This window comes from Chiloscyllium plagiosum, chromosome 2, assembly GCF_004010195.1.
Source record: "Chiloscyllium plagiosum isolate BGI_BamShark_2017 chromosome 2, ASM401019v2, whole genome shotgun sequence".
NCBI lineage: Eukaryota > Metazoa > Chordata > Chondrichthyes > Orectolobiformes > Hemiscylliidae > Chiloscyllium > Chiloscyllium plagiosum.
The window spans coordinates 116644949-116666269 of NC_057711.1; the positions used below are offsets into that span (position 1 = coordinate 116644949).

The 21321-nt window shown below is 40.7% G+C and overlaps 1 protein-coding gene across 5 annotated transcripts in view; it reads right to left on the reverse strand.

The window, feature by feature from the left end:
- LOC122563264 (phosphatidylinositol 4-phosphate 5-kinase type-1 beta-like) overlaps positions 1-21321 on the reverse strand; it is a 159054-nt gene that overhangs the window by 101125 nt on the left and 36608 nt on the right. The window contains exon 1 of one of the 5 annotated variants that reach the window (XM_043716920.1): positions 7841-8069. The exons of the other annotated variants lie outside the window; for them this stretch is intronic. The gene's annotated coding sequence lies outside the window, so the exon portion shown is untranslated. Of the gene's footprint in view, positions 1-7840; positions 8070-21321 lie in introns of those variants that run through there. 5 annotated transcript variants of the gene reach the window in all.

Genomic DNA, 21321 nt, shown 5'->3' on the forward strand with positions numbered 1-21321 from the left:
GCAGCTGAAGGCAGTAAGCCAATGTCATGAAGAACTTGCATGACAATGTCTAAGGTTAATTTCCAAGTTTTCGCCATATACAGAGTATCATTCTATTCAAGAATGTAATCAGCAACAATATCACATGACAACAGATTCCTTTGACAGAACATAATTTTTGGAATTCTTGGAGAACATTGGATGAGCACCATCTCAAAATGGTCTGGCCTCATCATGGTGAGGAAAACATTTACTCTATCGTCATCTCCTTTATTTGCTTTCACTCAAAACGTGCAAACGTAGTTGTAACTAAATCGGTTTTGGCCGAATTCCCCCATTGCACCAAGTATGGCCTGGGTCCAATTTTTTATTCTCTTACGTTTCATGCAAACTTACTGAGCTGCACCTCATTACAAATGTGCATCTTTCTGCTGAAGGGTCAGTGGACTTGAAGTTAACTCTTTCTCTGCACAGTTGTTGCCAGACCTGCTAAGTTTTTCCCAGTACACTATTTTTGTTTCAGATCTGCAGCGCTTTATTTTGTAAAAGGTCAAGTTGTTTTTGCTTGAATCCATGTTTCTTTATTCTATACCCACTTCGAGTAACATTCCAGGTTAAGGTTTTTATCCTTTAAGTCCTCGGTAGGGTCAGCCCTCAGCCAGTTCCTTTTATGTAATGAAAAGACCATGTTTCAGTCAATGTTTCTTACCATTCAAGTCCTATTTGATGCTCAGCATCATTCAGGCATCAGGCATTGTAAAGTTGGTAGCACATTCTCATTCCAGTGGGTAGAGAACATAAAGCTAGACTGATGCTCCAGGACAGTACAAAGAGAATACTGCGTGGTCAGCGATTCCATCTTTTTGGTTGAGATGTTAAAATTAAGCCCATCTGCTCTCTTGGGTGGCAAAACTTTCATATAGGACATGGAATCATCCTAAACATCATGCTGTGATTTTGCAAATTTTTGTTTCAATATGTTTTTCCATTTTTTTTGATTTTTAAAAAAAATTGTCACCATAATTCTATTTGATCAGAGGCATCCTTGCCAGACCCATGATAACACCTGGTATTGTTTGAAAAGGAGTAAGCAGATTTCCCCAGTATCCGACTAACATCTATCCTTCAATCAGGATTACTTACAAAACATTGCCGGATCTACATTGTTTAGATGGCACAGTGGCTAGCACTGTAGCCTCACAGTGCCAGGAACTCCGGTTCGATTCCAGCCTTGGGTGACTGTCTGTCTGGAGTTTGCACATTCTCCCCGTGTCTGTGTGGGTTTCCTCCCACAGTCCAAAGATATGCAGGCAGATAGATTGACCATGCTAAGTTGTCCACAGCGTTAGATGCATTAGTCAGAGGGAAATGGATCTGGGTGGGTTACTCTTCGGACGGTCGGTGTGGACATGTTGGGCCGAAGGGCCTGTTTCCACACTGTAGGTAATCTAATCTAACCTAACCAAATCATGTGGAATCCTGATTTATGCAAGATCCTGCATTACAACAGTGACTAGATTCCAAAGTACTTAAACCGTAAAATCTTTGGGCATCCAATGGTCACAAAAGCACTACATAAATGCAAGGCTTTCAGTCCTCCTCCAATCAGCAATTCCAACACATTATCTATATTGAACATGGAGAGAGAGAGAGCGAGCGCGAGCGCGATTGAGATTCTGGTCAAGCATGTCGCAACATAATGTAAATAATTTATGATCTCGTCCAAATTAAAAGATTTGAGCATGTGCAGATCATGCCGTTTCACATATTAATACATTAGTTAGCAGCAAAATTGAAACTTCAATTGAATATCTTGTGACAGTGTGAAAAATCTATTAGTTTCCACCAGAGGCACTGAAAGACTTCAGCAGATTTACCCTTGTTGCAATCTCCAGTGTCCTTACACTCACTAAACACAGGTTCATTTACCTACCAAAGTTAATGCAAATTCAAAAAAGCACAAACCAAGAACTCGTGACCTTATTCCCCCACAGGCAACAGCTAGTATTGTCTCTTGAAAAGGTTACAGCTACGTTTCTGGTAATCTCTCATCAAAGGGTTATTCTTTAGCAAAGAGGCTGGGAGATGTCAGAGGGGTTAACAGGTGTGTGTGTGCGTGCGTATGTGTGTACGTGTGAGGGAGTGAGGTAGTGAGGGAGAGGCCAACACAGAGGTGAATAGTTTGGCTACATTTAAGCAAAGACTAGATAATTGCATAAGCTAGAAAATGATAAAAGATGATAGGATGAAAATGGTAGGAAGTGTGTGTGGAGCATAAACACTGGTCATGGATGAGCTGGACTGCATGGCTTGTTCATTTACTATGGATTCTATGTACTTCAATTCTCACCTCAGAAACTTGACTCAAAGCCAAGCAAAGAACACAAGTTTACTTAATCAGCTGTTAAGAGTCACATATAAAATGACTGCATACATTTGATCAGCCTTCTAGCACAAAGAGTTCAAATCAAATATTTTTCTATTAACAATGAAACCTTATACAGAGATTAGAGACTGGGATGGGGGTTGGTGGTGAGGGAAACTGGAGTTCAATACAGTTATAACATGTTCTCAGAGGCTCTTGCCCATTCTATTATACAATAGCATATTTTACACCTGATATAATTGGATCCATTGATGACAAAGTGTTTGAAGACCTGTTTTTCATACCCAGTAAAACCAGACAAAAAAGAAAGGATATTTGAGCTGAAATAGTGTCAGCTCTGTACCTTGTTGATAGACAAATGATACGACTTAACACAAGGTTTCTGCAAAGTGCATGGCAGCCAACACTGAAACCAACAGTTTATGTTGAGATGGTCAGAAAATAGAAAGGCCAACATTAATTTTGCATGTGCAATCAAGCAAGCAATGGACAGCAGCTCATTTTCCTGAGGTCTAATTATACCGAGAAATGTACTTTGGTTGCTAAAACATGATACAATGGATTGTACACACCTCACTTTCTCCAACTCCCCACAAACTCTACAGTTTTGTACCTGCTCCTGAAAGTCTGGTTGCCTTCATTTTGCGTCTTCACACATTCACGAGACACAAACTTGCCCCCCATTAAAGAACGCAAACTTCATAATAAACTTTTATGAAAAGTCACTTACCCCTTCGACAGTGCTATCCAACCAAACAACTTCTAAATCTATAATTACATTTAATTTACAACATGGTGTTATGAAAACTTCATTTTGTTTATATGTAACCATTATATTGTCATATATTTGTATCACAAACTGTATGCTAACCAATTCTGTATCTTCATTGAATTGTTTTATAATAAATTAATAATTTTGTTTATTAAAAGAAACCTAGTTAATGGCTAATTATAAGTAAAATATAGAAAAAGCAGGTGGCTGGCCAAATCAGGAACCAAGTAAATCAATTAAAGGTGTGGCAGTGGGATTAAAGAGGGACAGAGCGCTCCTCCCACCTCAGTCGTAACAATAGAAACAGACAACTTGAGACAACTGGCTCATGCTGGTGTTTGTGTTCCAGAAGACCCTCCTCCTACAGCCCTTCACCCAATTCTATCAGCACATTCTCTATTTTTTCTCTCTCATGTGCTTAACTAACTTTCTCCTGAAATGCATCTATACTATTCACCTCAATCACTTCACGCGAGTTCCACATGCCCATCACCCTCTGAGTAATTAAGCTCCACCCGAGTATCCTATTCAACTCCTTCACGACCACCTCATGTTATCGAGCTCTGGTTTGGGTTTTCCCTTATTTCTATCTACTTGCTTTCAGGAGAATCTAGCACCAGCTGAAGGCAGTTCCAGCCTGTAGAAAAAGGATCTGATTTTGAGAAATTTGCCAGACTTCAAAACCCTGCCAAGAGGTGGGGTTGGGTAACATAGAAACATAACTAGGAGCAGGAGCAGGCCATCTGGCCCATCGAGCCTGTTCCGTCATTCAAGATGATTATGGCTGATCTTTTTGTGGTGTCAGCTCCACTTACCATAACCTTTAATTCCTTTACTGTTCAAAAATCTATCTTTGCCATAAAACATTCAATGAAGTAGCCTCAACAGCTTCACTGGGAAGGAAATTCCACAGGTTCACAATCCTTTGTGTGAAGAGGTTCCTCTTCAAGTCTGTCCTAAATCTGCTTCGCCTTATTTTGAGACAATGCCCCATAGTTCTAGTTTCACCCGCCAATGGAAACAACCTCCCTGCTTCTATTTTCTCTATGGGTGGCACAGTGGTTAGCACTGCTACCTCACAGCGCCTGAGACCCGGGTTCAATTCCCACCTCAGGCGACTAACCGTGTGGAGTTTGCACCTTCTCCCAGTGTCTGCGTGGGTTTCCTCCGGGTGCTCCGGTTTCCTCGCTCAGTCCAAAGATGTGCAGGTCAGGTGAATTTGCCATGCTAAATTGCCCGTAGTGTTAGGTAAGGGGTAAATGTAGGGGTATGGGTGGGTTGCGCTTCAGCGGGGCGGTGTGGACTTGTTGGGCCGAAGGGCCTGTTTCCGCACTGTAAGTAATCTAATCTAATCTAATCTAATCTATGCCCTTCATAACTTTATATGTTTCTATAAGATCCCAAACCCTCAATTCTTCTAAGTTCTAATGAGTACAGTCCCAGGCTACTCAATTTCTCTTCATAAACCAATCCACTCATTTCTGGAATCTATCTGGGGAACTTCCTCTGCACCCCCTCCAGTGCCAGTACATCCTTTCACAAGTAAGAGACCAAGCCTGTACACAGTACTCCAAGTACGGCCTCACCATCACACTAGACAGATGCAGCAATGAAGGACAATATTCCATTTGTCTTAATTACCTGTTGCACCTGCAAACTAAATTTTTCTGATTCATGCACAACGACACCCAAGTCCCTCTGCATAGCAGTATGCTGCAATTTTTCACAAATTAACTATAATAGACTATTTTGTTGTTATTCCTACCAAAACGGAGGACTTCACATTTACCAACATTGCACTCCACCTGCCTTATCCTTGCCCACTCACTCAACCTATTTATATCCCTTGCAGACTTTCAGTGTCCTCTGCACACTTTGCTCCACCACTCAACTTAGTGAGCTCGGGGACACAATATTTGGTCTCCACTCTCAATCATCCAAGCCGATAGTAAACAATTGTGGTCCCCACACTGATCCCTGAAGCAAACCACTAGCTGCTAATTGCTAATCAGAAAAACACACACATCTCTGCTCTCCACTTTTAGAAGCAAGGATTGGTAGGGTGGGGGTCCTCAGCATTGGCCCTTTCTGTACACTAATACTGCACTATTCTTCCACAATATTTAACTTCCAGATAATAATGGCAACATCACCTTTCATTCACATGTTTAACATGGCAATCATCCCAAGGTACTTAACCAGAGTATAGCTGATAAAACCTTGGTTACTGAGCCAATGACAGAGACATCAGAACATGCAGCAAAAAAAAACAAACAAGCAAAGGTCAGGGAAATAAGTGCTTTTTCTTTTGTTTCTTTACTGGCCCGGTTACCATCGCTGCTAGCCTTTCGCTATCTTTGCTTTCCAATATTTATTCCCTCCAGCACACACAGCTACAGCAGTACACGAGAAAAGTTTGCACTTATGTAGTGCCTTTCTCAACTTCCCAAAATGTTGTACAATAGATTAGGTACTTGTAAGAAAAATGTAGTCACTATTGTAATGTAGGAAACCCACAGTAGCCACTGTATGCACAGTAACTCCCACAAAGAGTGGTCAGAAAAAGGCCAGGTGCATTTTGTGGTTTTGGTTGGGATATGAGTGCTGGCCAGACTTGAGGGGAAAGTTTCCTGTCACTTTTAACAGTGGCACAAAGTACTTGATGTCCAGCTGGGGCAGCAGATGGAACTCATGGTTTACTAGTTCACAATTGCAAAATTACATGTAGAGAGCAAAATTCAATATGTAAAATTTTAATAAAAATATAAATAAATTAGAACTAACAGTAGCTGCCGTATAAGCAAGTTGCTCATTTGTCAGAACAATGCATAGAATAATTAGATTTGGACAGGGCACAACCTGTATCAATACATTTCCAACATGAGATACAGAACACGCATTCAAGTTTAACAAATGGGGAATATCCTTAGGCTTGAAATATTATGATCCCAGATGATGGTCTTACTGAACAAGTCAAATTCCAGACTGAAATTTGGCTTGATAGAGCAGTGTGGTTTTTTTTTGGCTTTATTGAGATGGTCTTTCATAGAAACACACGCACAATGTTGCTGATTTGGGGAGTTATTAAATGCAAATTAAATTAAGATAAAAATAGAATAAACCAAACTATTTTCCATATAACATAAGTTTGAACATTTAAAATCATGGTAAAATACAATTAATTCCAATAGCACCCATTTACAGTACTCACATCAGACAGAATCCCTTTTCTACAGGTTTTGCCCTAACTAATCTTTCAATTCCTGGTCCCAAGAACGTGATAGCCTCTTCTTTGAGTCTTTATACAACTTAGCTTAGGCTTTCTCAGCTTCAAATCATCCCTTTAGGGTATTAAACAAGCACTTATTTTCTGGAACTTCAATCTAAACTCCTAACGTTAAGTTAAACCATTTCTTAACAGTTCTAAACTGTCTCACTTCTTCATGACAAATTAGTTTGCCTATCCAGCTACAACCTTTACTTCTGAATACAAACCAAAAAGCCTTCTTCAAACTACGGTTGTTCTCCCCAGGCCAAAAATGCACATTATTACAGATACTTCTAACTGAAACCTAATATCGTCCCAGTTCCCCTACAGTTGAAGCAAAACGCTCAGAGACTCTGTGTAGTTTTACCTCCTTCATCTTTATTCTGGGCCCTGGAGGGAGACAACGATCACCCATGTACACAGGGACACGAGTGGTGTCTCTTCTCTGGAACAGTAGTTTCTCAATGAACTATATCGTCATTTTACAGGGAGGATCATCCAGATAAGGCAACATACATATTGATTGAGTGACCGTTATAATCAATGCATATCAATAGCAGAGATCCAGCCTTTACTGTTATACTTGTTAACTGAATTCATACAATGGATGCTTTTCCCCTTCTTAGCTGACCTTGCATACTGAAAGCTTCCGATATTGTTAAATGGCTCCAAATAATGACTGCTTTTCCACCTTGTTAACCCATTAGCCTTGCCTCCAGCATCCCAATGTTAACTGTAAGTTCTTATCTGATTTGAGTCATGCTCAGCTGAACCTCTTATTTCACAAAACTCAGAACTTAACTCTTTCCCTGCCTGCTTATCTCACTCTCTCTCTCTCACACACACACACACACACTCACTTTATAATTTCATGATAATCAACGCGATGGCATTACCAGTCTTCATAAGACTCTGACAAGCAGTATTTAAGCTATTGACGCACAGCATCCAATAATCATAACAAAAAATTACTAGCCCATTACAGTAATTAGAGTTTGAAGAATCCTCTCATGTGGAAAACAAAATTCACCAGTAATATTCTTAAATCCACAGTCATTAGTGACCACTCCATCCCCTTCAAGTCAAATGGAAACGAGTCAGTTCTCCAAAATCTCCTTTACTAAAGTCCAACCTGAAAACAAAATTCAGTCTGTTCTTGCATCACCCCTCGGAGTAATCTGATTTCTTGGATAAGGGCAGTTCAATGCTTCACAAAACTGACGAGATTTCCATCCTTGCAGAGATGCTTCAGTTGGAGGATACCAGTGCATGAGCCTGCAGTGCAGCAGCTGCAGGCGAGGTGAACGCAGCATTCTTTGCTGCATCTGCTCCCTCTCTGCTGTTAAATATAACAAAGCCAAGTGGCTGTTGTAATGTTAGCTTCATCAGTGAACCTTCATATCCCTTCATGATCAAAAGACAAGGTAAAGCTTACGTAGTTTAAGGTCCGTAGGAAGGCCATGGACAAAAAGCGTATGGACCTCCTCTTCACTGTTGTTAGCTTCTTCACTTTTCATGCTCATGACTGGGGAGCTGATTGAATCCGTTGGATCAGGTTGTGGAAGAGTGGGCAGTGGTGCAAAAGCATGCTTTATCTGTGAATGGAGAAACTCTGGAGAAGATGTTAGCTGCTGAAAGTATCTCTGCATTTCATCTCTCATTCCTTCCTTGCAAAGGTAGTTATCAGCACAGACACTTGTTGGGCCGAAGGGCCTGTTTCCACAAAGTAATCTAACCTAATCTAAATTGTGTCTGCTTATTTCAATATTCTTTGAATTCTTAAAATCTGTTACGCTGTTCACTATTTATGACATAATCAGGTTTTATACAATCCATAAACTTCTAAATTGTACTGTCTAAATAATTCAGTCAATTGTAAAACAACAATCAATGGTCCTAAAATCAAACCCTTGGGAGACCCCATCCAAGTTATTCAGAAATTATTTCCTTTGAACAAATTGATACTTGACTAACGTGAAAGCTGTCAGGAAAAATATTTCAAAAGTCTGGAACAGCAAGAAAACAACAAAATGTTTCCTGTGCTTTAGCAATTGAAGAGGCAGGTTCAGTTCAGATTTAAATCTCAAATATTCGTGGGTGATAAATGCTGAATATTTCAAAGTATGTTCTCCAAATGAAATTTCCCAAATAAAACAGTCGGAATTACATTGGCAACTTTGGGAGAGATCAACATGCTTTGAATTTGCAATATGAAGGGGGCCAATGAAGTCTTAACAATAATTAACAAAACTGAAACAGCTCAGCTCAAAGTTCTAATATTCTCTCGAAAATCTTAAAATATCAAACTAAAAAATGCCCTTTTCTTTTTGTGAACACTCTGCTTTAAAAACAAAGATATTATAATACACTACGCTCATCTGATTAAAGCATGACCCCTGACCCAACATTTTTTTTAAAAAACAGGCATTGTAGATTTTCAAACACATCAGGGGCTCAAAGCACTAAGTCAATTTGTTTTCAGGGTACAAGTTTGATAATTTTTAAAAAAGGACATAATGTTGTACAATTCCAGTGCAAAAAAATCTGCCCCAATACATAGCCCACAAAAGACATTTAATTGAGATCCTTATTCAAACGAGAAAAAAAGTTCCTTAAAAGGATTTTCTGAACCAATATTTTAACAAACCAAAACTTTTAAACATCAAACACTCTCAGCATGGCACAATTTATATTGAAACTTTCCTTTTTCAACCTTATTAGTACAACCTTAATTTCAGCGTTTCTTATTTTATTTACTTTTTTGCATTCTTTCACTGCATTACATTTATAAAAAAGAGAAAGCCCTCGCAGCAGACCACATGGTGCCGCAATCTAAGCCACTTCCTTCCCCCAGAACAAAGACTCAGACTCAAATTTTGCCACTAGGGAATTTTAACCCCTTTCTCACCTTACTCCTCACGTGGACTTGAATCCCACTTAAACATAAAACCCGAATCCCACTTAAACACAGAAAACCTAAATCCCAATGAAACACAGAAGGCTCGAAGCTCAGCACAGTGTGGAGGTCTTAAACCTCAAATCAACCCACCCAGTAGACTCGAAACCCTGTGCCGCGCAGAGGACTCAAACCCCATTCAAACCCACCCCAGGGGACTTCAGCCCCAATACTGTGCAGAGGATTCTAACTGCAATCACACCCCCCAACCCCCAATGCAGCACAGTGGACTCAAACCTCTGCCTGCCAGTGTGATTGCAAAACTGTGTCTCTCGAATGAACTCATTACCATTTCAGGAATTCGTAGATTAGAGAGCGATCGAACAAGGGGACCATCTCCGGCACACAGGAATATCAATAGGGGCCAAGGTTCCAAATCTAATCTTGTGGGCCTGTCCGTCTCGAGACACCAATATTCCGGGCAATCGCTGACAACATCCTATCATAACTATTAGTTTGAATCCTGCCGACTACGCCAATATTGTTGTCCCACTCCCCCTTCAGTCGGAGCAAAACACTCAGAGATACAGTATAGCTTTACCTCCTTCATCTTTATTCCGGGCCCTGGGAGGAAGAGATAATGATCGCCCATGTGCACAGGGACATGAGTTCTCAGTCTTCTCTGGAAGAGCAGTTTCTCAATGAACTATATAGTCATTTTACAGGGAGGAGCATCCATAGAAGGCAACATACATATTAATTGGGTGACCGTTATAATTGAGTATCAATAGCAGAGACCAAGCCCTTTACTGTTTTACAATGAATGTTCTTAAACTTGTTAACTGGATTCATACAATGGATACTTTTCCCCTTCTTAGCTGACCTTGCATACCAAATGCTTCTGATATTGTTAAATGGCTCTACATAATGACTGCTTTTCCACCTTGTTAAACTATTACCCTTGCCTCCAGCAGCCCATTGTTAACTGTAAGTTCTTACCTGATCGGAGTCATGCTCAGCTGAACCTCTTGTTTCACAAACTTCAGAACTTAACTCTTGCCCTGCCTGCCTATACCCTATACACATTCTCATTAATACATGACACTGTTTATGTTATTCACTCAAAAACTCTTTCCGATGTAAACAAATGCCCATTAAGAACTTTATGTCTGTTTTTTAATAAAGAAACCAAGGTTCCAGAAAGCTTCAAATGTTAAAGTTAATCATTAAACTTCTTCACACATGCAGACCAGATCCCAAGTAACCTCTTGGGTCCTGCAGACCCAAGTAATGTTATGGGTACCAGGTTCATATCCCACAGTGGCAGATGATGGAATTTGAATTAAATAAATACCTGGAATTAAGAGTCTAATGATGACCATGAATCCATTGCCAATTGTCAGGGAAAAAACCCCATCTGGTTTACTAATGTCCTTTAGGGAAGGAAGTTGCCATCCTTAGCTAGTTTGGCCTACATGTGACTCCAGACCCACAACAACATAGTTTACTCTTACCTGCCCTCTCGACATTTAGGGACTGGCAATAAATGCTGGCCAAGACAGTAGTGCTGTCATCCCGTGAATGAATAAAAATGCCATTAGTTCAAAATCCAATCTTTAAAATCAATGATATTAAAACATACATAAATCACTGCCCGACATCCAGTGGTCACAATTAGCTAAAGAGATAGAGGGGACATGATGATTTACGCACCAGTTATGATCTGAAAAGCCAATGAAAATAGATTCAACATCCAAACTTTTTAAACAAGAACTGGTATGGCCACGATGAGCTGAATGGTTTTCTTCTGTGATGTATTTTGTAACTACATACACAAAACGGAATAATATTTTAAGATCCTGTTGCACATGCTTCACATTTAGCCAACCCGAAATACAAGTTAGGTATGAAAATAAAATCCCACTGATACAATGCTTCCTCATCCTCTTCCACATCAGTAAATCCGGTTTCACCCACAGTTTTCAGGGTGCAAGGTGATAATTCAAGTGTTTTTTGTTGTATGGGTTCACCTCCCCCTGACCCTCTGCCCTCAGCACATCAGTCCCCATCAAGAGCTACATCAGCATATTGAAATAAACAGAAGAATCCAAGAGGGATGAAGGTGGAATCATATAAATATCTACGGGAACTGTTACAATGCCTCAGGTCACATAGTAATATACGGTTGAACTGCATTCCAGAAATGTTAGTTACGGTAGGAAATCTCTCTGGTTTCAGTCAACCTCCAACAGTGAGACTGGCAGTATAATCTTTAAGAAGGCTTCCTAATCGTCTAACCCTGCATTCGCCACATTAAGGAGGACACCTTCATGTTCCTAATCCTGTTGAGCCTTGCCAGCCAAAGGCTGTGCAGCTTTGGACTCTGTCAACTTACTGAGAGAGGTGGACACTGCTGACATGGGTAAGGGATATGTGGCACCCTGAGAAAGGTGCAAAGAGGCTGATATGGAGTAGGAGCATTGCCATGGGTCAACATCCATAGCTGAACCATTGGAGGTCAAACCTGTTCATGATCCAGGGACATATATAAAGAGCATTTTGCATGATTTTTTTTCCCCCATCAGCTTCCTAAAAGGTACTAATTAAAGAATTCCCAGCAAGCATTATTGTTTAATTGACAGCTCTGGATAAGCCCATTAGCACATATCATTGTACATTTTTAGGTCAAAGATTGCTCCCTTCAGAGAAGGGGGAAGGCAGTGTTATACATGCAATATTACTGCATTAGTAAACCAGAGGCCTAGGCAAATTGTCTGGGGATACAGGTTCAAATCCCACTACAGTATTGGGTGGCATTTACATTCAATTAAAAGGCAAAATTTTAGAAATGTTACAAAACCATAGCCAACTGTCATTAAAAAATTCTCAAATTACCAGAAACAACAGAAAGGATGTAATTTCTGACAATCTGATGAAATTATGGCTGATCCGTGACTCACTTTGGTCCTCGATAGAATCTTGACAACCTCAAAATTTAAAAACCGAACTAACACCAATTGTTAATTGAAGAGGAGAATTCTAAACTACTGCTGTATTGAGAAGACAAATGTCTTCATCTTAGATTAGATTAGGTTAGATTAGATTCTCTACAATGTAGAAACATGCCCTTCGGCCCAACAAGTCCACACCGACCCTCCAAAGAGTAACCCAACCCCCCCTGACTAATGCACCTAACAACGTTGAACAATTTAGTATGGCCAATTCACGTTAACCTGCACATCATTGGAATGTGGGAGAAAACTGGAATACTCAGCGGCATCACACAGACAAGGGGAGAATGTGCAAACTCCACAAGACAGTCGCCCAAGGCTGGAATCAAACCTGGGACCGTGGCGCTGTGAAGCAGCAGTGCTAACCACTTTATTCCCAAAAGGTCTGGCTTTAATCATTAGGCAATATCCCCTTGATCAAAACATGCCTCCAATCAGGAAAGTAGCTTCCCCTTTTCTATCCTATTAGCTCCCCTTTATATCTTGAAAGTTTGATCAAGTGAATGCAAATGTTTTAAATCCCAGGGAATACAACCCTGGTTTATATAAACAGGAGCAAATTAGTGCAGATGCTGGAATCTGTACCAAAAACAAAATGCTGGAGGTCACAGCAGGTCAAACAGCATCCATGGAGAGAAAGCAAACCAACATTGAGTCTAGATGACTCTTCATCAAAGCTGACGTGAAGTCAGCTTGCTCGCTCTCCGTGGATGTTGCCTGACCGGCTGTGACCTCCTGGTTTGTATAATCCCCTTTAGTAAACTGTCTCTTAAACTGTGGGCGGCACGGTGGCACAGTGGCCAGCACTGTTGCCTCATAAAGCCAGAGACCCGGGTTCAATTCCCACCTCAGGTGACTCTGTGTGGAGTTTGCACATTCTCCCCGTGTCTGCGTGGGTTTCCTCCGGGTGCTCCGGTTTCCTCCCACAATCCAAAAATGTGCAGGTTAGGTGAATTGGCCATGCTAAATTGCCCGTAGTGTTAGTTGAAGGGGTAAACGTAAGGGAATGGATCTGGGTGGATTGCGCTTCGGCAGGTCGGTGTGGACTTGTTGGGCCGAAGGGCCTGTTTCCACACTGTATGTAATCTTGGAGTCTAGATATCATTCTGGAACATCTACGTTATGTTCCCTCTGGGAACCAAGGTCTTCCTTCACAACATATAGCCCCCAGAGCCTCTCTTACTCCACTGTATTCCAGCCACATCTTTGTATAGATGAAGCTGGACCTTGCCCCTTGTATTCTGTTCCCCTCGATGTAATGCAGCTGGCTGTGCCTACACCAGCTCACTGAATGAGCACCTAACAAGCTTGTTATCCTGTTCAATAATTCACAACTATCAACAACCTTCCCCATCCCTTTCAACTAAGTTAAAATAAAAAAATCTAACAGCCTGAGAAAAGGTACATATCCTCTGATTTTACTCCTTGGATGTTATGGAAGAGGACATTAATTTTAGATCTTTCAAAAGTGCTGTACAGTCCTGAAGGAATGGCAAACTAACCAGAGAGTTGTGTGGAAAGTAAAATTTCTCTCAAATAAACAACGTAGCGACCCATTTAAAATCGGTAAAGCGAACCACCTTGCTGTTCATCGGAAAGAAATTCTTATGAATAAAAATGACAAAAAGTTCAAATTAACCACCATCTCATAATTTCCATCACATCATAGCATTATTCAGAATAGAAAGGGGGTGGTGGGGCGGGATGTCTCATCAAGTTGGTGACAGCTCTCTCAAAGAGCAATGCTGTTAGCTCCCACATCTGTGCTATTCATTCACCATAGACCTGTAAATATTCCCCTCACATTTATCCAACTTCAGTTCAACAGTACCTTTTACTGGGTATTTATCACTATATTAGGCAGGGCATTCCAAACTCTTGCGTATATAAAAACCATTTTCCTTTATCTATGCCTCTGGCTCTTTTGCCAATTATCTCATAGCCAGTGACCTTTCAGCTACTAGAAACCATTTCTCTTTCTCTCATAAACCTTTGATGACTTGCTGTAATGCCAGATCCAAGCTGGTAAATGTAATAGCCCATAAAGCTCTCAGGATAGCAACAAGCCTCTGCTTTTCTCCTACCATGCCAGAAGAAGAGCCTGACAGAAATTGTTTCAGACACAAATCAAGCAAAAAACGATCAAGCAAGCTGAGGTCAAGTCAAACAAAATAACAAGACTGTGCAAAGTGTAAAAGCTCATAATGCCTGCATGTTTACATATGAGCAGAACACCAGCCTTAAATCAATGGAGTTTATGCTCCAAAGAAGCAGCCAGACCCGAAGCTTAGTGTTCGAGTTCAAATCTCAAGTAGGATATCAACTGCAGGCCAAATAGTTTGAAATTCTGCATATCTCATTGGAGTCTGCCATTAATCACAAACAATGCTGTGCAGCAAGAGTCAAGGGAAAGCTTACTGCGCTGTAGAACAGAGACCAACTAACATCAACAAATAAAAGGAGAGAAACTGAACATCACACAACGTACTGCAATCAAGGCCATAGCAACAGGGAATTAATCCAATTCACTGTGGACTTGACATTCTGTGATGTCCTTCAGGATGCTCGCATCCCTGCCGTGACATATTGAAACAAAAGATCCTACATCTGTATTTCTTTAACACTATTTTAAAGAGGAGCTGGAGAGTTCTTCTCCAACATTGCGAAAACAAATACTTTGTAATAGAACATGCTGAGGTGGCTCGACAGGGTTTATCTGAGAGCATGTGGGCATTGAGAACTTGGTGGTATCATTTCAAAACAGTAAGTCTCTCATTAAGGACAATGAGGAGGAGAAATTTCTTCCCCAAGCATCACTAATCTTTGAAAGCAGGGGAGGCTAGGTTTCTGAACATAATCAAGTCTGGAGTTATCCAGAGCTTTGATCTTATCCTTTGTACTTCTGATTTATCACAATTATGCATGTGGAAGTTTGCTGTATCAAAATTGCTTACTACATTTCCTGCACTGAGGTGATGACACCTCAAAATTGTTGAAAATTTTTTTGGGGGGGGGGATCTAATGGTCATAGAACGACGTTAAATTTAAGGCTTTTGGAGGAACTTTACAATCAGTTTGAAGCTTTTAAATGCAAATGCAAGAAAATACTAAACTTTTTTAAACATTCCCAAGAAAACCAGGGTCAAAAGTCCACTATTGGTAAAGAACATATTGGTAAGAGAATGAATTTCTCCTTAACGCAGCTATCTAAAAAACGTGTTGCTCCCAAACTAAAAACTATTAAGTGAGACTTTGCTTATTCTTCTGTAGGACATGGCCAATCCTTACTGTTCATTCCTAATCACCCAAGAGATGGGAATAGTGAGCAACCTTCCTTAAACATTGTGTACACCTATACCACATGGACTGTATATTAGTAAGTTCCAGTCCTTCAACCTTTTTCCCAAGTCAGGATGTTGTATGGTTTGGAAGGAATCTTGCAGATGGTGTTCCCATGTATCTTCTGCCGTTGTTTTAAGTCATAGAGTTTCTGGGTTTGGAAGGTACATCAAAACAGCCTTGGTGAGGTCTTGCAGAGCAACTTGTGCATGGTGCACACACTGTTGTCACTGTATATCAGGGGTGACAATTTAAGGTGAATGATTAATTTAAAAAAAGACTAGAGGCCATATACATGCTGCTCTCCCAAAATGGCCTCATCCATTTGGTAATCATATCCTCACAGGATAAAGAGAGGCAATTTTACTCAAAGTACAACATGCAAATAGAACATGTGGAGGTATATCCTTCTTTCAATCATCTTGGGGTCTTCCATTCTCAAGTGCTGAAATAGGGCCAAATTTCCATACGCTTTCCACAGTCTAACAATCTTCTCTTTCCTTTACTTTTCTACTTGGCCTGATTTAATTTTAGATCCATGTTAAATTACTCAACCACTGGAAACAGTCTGTTTCAACCTACTCCATCCTACTCAGTCATACGTTAAAACATTTCTATCAAATAATCTCACTTGCTCTGATGAGCATTGCCTCATGTTTTCAAGCATTTTGTCCAACCTGGATTTCCTCATTTGCAGCAGAGCCCAAATGAATCTGATTTCCAGACTCTCAATTGCCTCAATATCTTTCCTGCAACTTGGATTGCAAAACTATACGAGACTTTAAATGAAATATTGCAAAAATATTATCAATAGAGGTGGTAATTTTATTGGGGATCTTGACAGACTGGTTGAGGAGAAGGCAAAGCCAAGAACTTATTTAAGTTTTTGTAAACAATTTATTACATGTTAATACTAAATATGGCTATTAATGGCAATGATACTTACATTAGGCTCTGCCCTTGTAGTTACACCAAGCAAGGGCTAATCTGTTTAATGGGTTAATGTTCATGCACTCATATGAATCTTCCAGTCTGGTAATCTTCCAGAGTTTTAACTCTGCCCACTCTGTGCTACATATAGCCAGTGGGGTGTACCTTTTGTTGCAAAATGGTTCTAGGATAGAAAAATCCTTACAGAAATGGCACCAAAATAATAATATTAGTTTATCATACACTTTTAATATCGTCAAACTTCCCAAGATGTTTCACTGAAGTGGTTACCAAACAATATTTGACCCAGAGTTACATAGGAAAATCTTAGGATTAGTGACCTAAAGCTTATTCCAAGAGGCAGAATTCACGCAACTTTAGGTGAAGAGGAAGTGGGAGGCAGACAAGTTTAAAGGAGAGAATTCTCAAGCTTACGGCCTGGGCGACTGCAAACATAGCCAACAATTGAGGGTCAATTTAAATCAGGGATGTGAAAAAAACTGAAATTGGAGAAGTACAGGTGTTTCAGTAGTTCTCCATTTAAAAATCTATATCTCTTGCCGGAAAACACTTGCACGTGCCTGCCTTTCCCAAAACAGTCTCTCCATCAGAGTACTGCTGTTAACCACAGATTGCTGATTCTGAGGCCTTGCAGTCATTCATTTAAACTGTGGCTATCACTTTAAAAATAAAAGTTTCACCTAACATCTATTGAAATGGGAGCAGCACGATGGCTCAGTCATTAGCACTGCTGCCTCACAGTGCCAGGGACTTGGGTTCGATTCCAGACCCATGCGAGTGTCTGTGTTGAGTTTGCACATTCTCCCAGAGTCTGCGTGGGTTTCCTCCCACATTCCAAAGATGTGCAGGTTATGGTGAATTGGCCATGCTCAAATTGCCCAGTGTTCAGGGATGTTTAGGTTAGGTGCATATGTCAGGGGTAAATGGCATAATAGGGTAGGGAGAATGGGTCTGGGTGGGTCACTCTCGGAGGGTTGGTGTGGACTTGTTGGGGCAAAGGACCTGTTTCCACACTGTAGGGATTCTATGATGCTATGAAATGGAATTTAACCTGCTACATTCGTGGTCCATACCAACATTTGTATCAACAAATCTTGACTGCAGCTTCAAGTTATTCACAATACATCTATTTTCAGTCATGTCCCAGTGTTTGATACCATCTTTATGTCTGAATCATGAAACGTTACAGTACTAGAGGAGGACTGTCCCATTGTGTTAATGCCTACTTTCACTAAGTTTGATCAGTTAGTTCCACTCTGCAGGCTTTTCCCTATAACCTTGCATATGCTTTCCCTTGAAGTATTTATCCATTTCCCTTTTGAAAACTACAATTGAACCTGCCTCAATTATTCTTTCAGGCACTGCATTCCAGATCCTAATCACTTGATGCAGTGAGAAGTAACCCTGGCACAGAACTCTGTGAGCAGATATCTAAATATGATATATCTGCTTCTAAATATGGCTACACTGCTTGCTCCTCTGATGGGTTTTTCAACAAACACAGTCTCATTATAATCCAAAGCACTACAGTCAAATCAGAACACGCTTCAAGAGGTTTTATCACTCCAACTGACCCAACTCCCACATTATTGGGTGCTCAACATGTCCAGCCTTCCCACAGTATGTTAGAAAGCGAACAAACTATTATCGCCTAATCTGACTGAGCGGGGAAATGGTGGCATTGTGGCAATATCACTGTACCAGAAATCCAGAGGCCCAGGTAATAGTCCGGGGACAAGAGTTCAAATCTCACCACAGCTGCTGTGAAATATAGAGTAAATTAATACATTTGGAATATAAAGCCTCAAATTGCTGGAGAAACTAATTTGGTTTACATGTTATGGAAATAAATCTCTCACATTTACCCTGTCTGCCATATATGCTATTCTAGATCCACACCAATGTATCTCACTGTTCTTTGCTGAGCAGACCACTCAGGTCAAGGACAACTACAGATGGGTAACAAACACTGATCTTACCAGCTACGCCCACATCCCAAGAAAAAAATCAGTCATCCAAGGCCTGAATTTCTGTTGCCAGCTGCCTTTAGTCAGATTCAGTTTTCAGTCATGGGTTTTCCAATATTCATTTTAAACATAATCAGGAGGGGGCCTAAAGGATACAGGACTCTCTGGAATAGTCAGATACTCTTTTGGATAAGTCCAGGGACACCTTTGGAGAGGTAAGTTATCCTTTGGGATTGTTAACAAAAAATGCAAATGTTCATTTAAAAAAATTTCAATACACGTATTGTAACTGACAAGGGAACTGTCAAGGGAGCTTTCAATGTCCTATTTACAGTTCTGAAGAAAAACATCTGCACTAAACAAAAAATATGCTCGTTATTTTACTGACTGTTCATATCAGCCTAATAGTTATTACATTTGTGCTGCATGACTGATTTTACAGCCTTTTATCACAGTGGGGTGGCTATCAGTTCACAGTTCGATTGTCAGCTCTAAATGTTTATGACGTCATTGATGGGAGCCACAAATAAAAATATTGTTTTCTTGTAAGGATTGATTAGTTGAAGGAAGGTAAATGTAGTGAATCAGCTTTAATCAAAGGCTTTTATTTTAAACAAAATAGTTCATCATTCATCAATAGACAGGTGAGTCATTCTAGCTCAGCACAACTTGAAACCTGGCCCATAGGTGAGCTGGCAAGCAGAGTGTAAGGGCAAGTAGTGAGGGCGTAGGGCAACAAGATGTGGCACTAAGATTGCCTATAAGCCATAAGAGTCAATGGGGCTGGCATGGCAGGAATGAAAGACTATGGAGGGATGTGGAGGGGTGTGAAGTGGCCTCACGTTGCCTTTGACAGGGTACAGGTGTATATTTTGACATAGACTGCCAGTTTTAGATGTCTGGTGTTTGAGGAATAAGGCTATTTTTGTTTGCATTTTTGTTCCAGCTACTGATAAAAGCAGAGAGTTGGAGCCCCAAGCAACTTCTGTGGCTGCCTCCAAATTGTTCTCATGGAAGGGGAGGGAAACTGACTAACTCCTATAAACACCATAGCCACCTGCTGGACCAAAAATCTAACCATGTGGAGCACTGTCTTTCAAGTTAGGTTTGTGGAGAGAGGAGTTTTTACAACTCTACCTTCCACACTCAGGAGTAAAAATTCAGACCTTTATAAGCAGCCTCAAATCCCACATCTTCAATGCTTCTAATAACTAAAAATTGTAAATAAAGCTGAAAAAAAAATTTAAGTGCTGTAATTATTTCTATCTGGCTTGTTTACAGTATCCACATGATTACTTGTTTGCTCACAAACAATCTGAGAAAGTATTACAGACCCTATGACAATTCCACACTTCAAATCCTCTCCAGTACTCTCCCGCAGTTTCTCAAAGTCCATCTGTATCTATCTCTGTAAGAAAGCTTAGCCAATCATAAACTGCCTTTCTAACAAAAAGAAAGTTAGGACTGGCTGCTACTAATCTTTGTATTTCATTTTAAAATGAATTTGGGCATTTTAGTTTTCATATCAATTTAAATCAGTCATACAGCGAGAGGTTCTGCCCAACAGTGCCAGAAATGGAACCTTTCAAATTAGGTATACTGCTAAAGGGTTGAAAATGTGTTGCTGGAACAGCGCAGCAGGTCAGGCAGTATCCAGGGAACAGGAGAAGGGCTTATGCCCGAAACGTCGATTCTCCTGTTCCCTGGATGCTGCCTGACCTGCTGTGCTGTTCCAGCAACACATTTTCAGCTCTGATCTCCAGCATCTGCAGACCTCACTTTCTTCTCGAAGATACTGCTAAAGGGTGGCATGACAGGTCATGTATAATCTCTTAGGACACCACTTATAATAAAAAAGGAACAGCATGTTTCATGCAAGAGCTACAATAAAATATTATGATCCTGATCATAATAAATTATGCCCATGAATACTAATTCTACACAAGTTTCAGACTTAATTACTTAAGCAGAGCCTAACAGCGAGAGACAACACAATTACTGATCCAGAAACTGAATGAAGGATGATTGAATGTTTGTGAGTATAACTGAACTTAAATACAATTTCTCAAGTCGACAAAATATTTTTGAATCTGCTTTTCATTGCCAACTGTAGGCATGACTACATTCACAAGAAGGATTCCAAGGATGAGGAACTTCCGTTCAGTTAGACAAATTGGGACGTTTTCTTTGGAAGAGAGCAGGTTATTTGACAGAAGTCCCCCCTACGTTCGGGACACCACCCATGCCCTCCACCTGCTCCATGATTTTCGCTTCCCCGGTCCCCAACGCCTTATTTTCACCCTGGACATCCAGTCCCTGTACACCTCCATCCCCCATCACGAAGGAATCAAAGCCCTCCGCTTCTTCCTTTCCCGCCGTACCGACCAGTACCCTTCCACTGACACCCTCCTTCGACTGACTGAATTGGTCCTCACCCTGAACAACTTCTCTTTCCAATCCTCCCACTTCCTCCAAACGAAAGGAGTAGCCATGGGCACCCGCATGGGCCACAGCTATGTCTGCCTCTTCGTAGGATATGTGGAACAATCCATCTTCCGCAACGACACTGGCCCCACCCCCCACCTTTTCCTCCACTACATCGATGACTGTATCGGCGCCGCCGCGTGCTCCCACGAGGAGGTTGAACAGTTCATCCACTTCACCAAAACCTTCCACCCCGACCTCAAATTCACCTGGACAGTCTCAGATTCCTCCCTCCCCTCCCTCGACCTTTCTATTTCTATCACAGGCG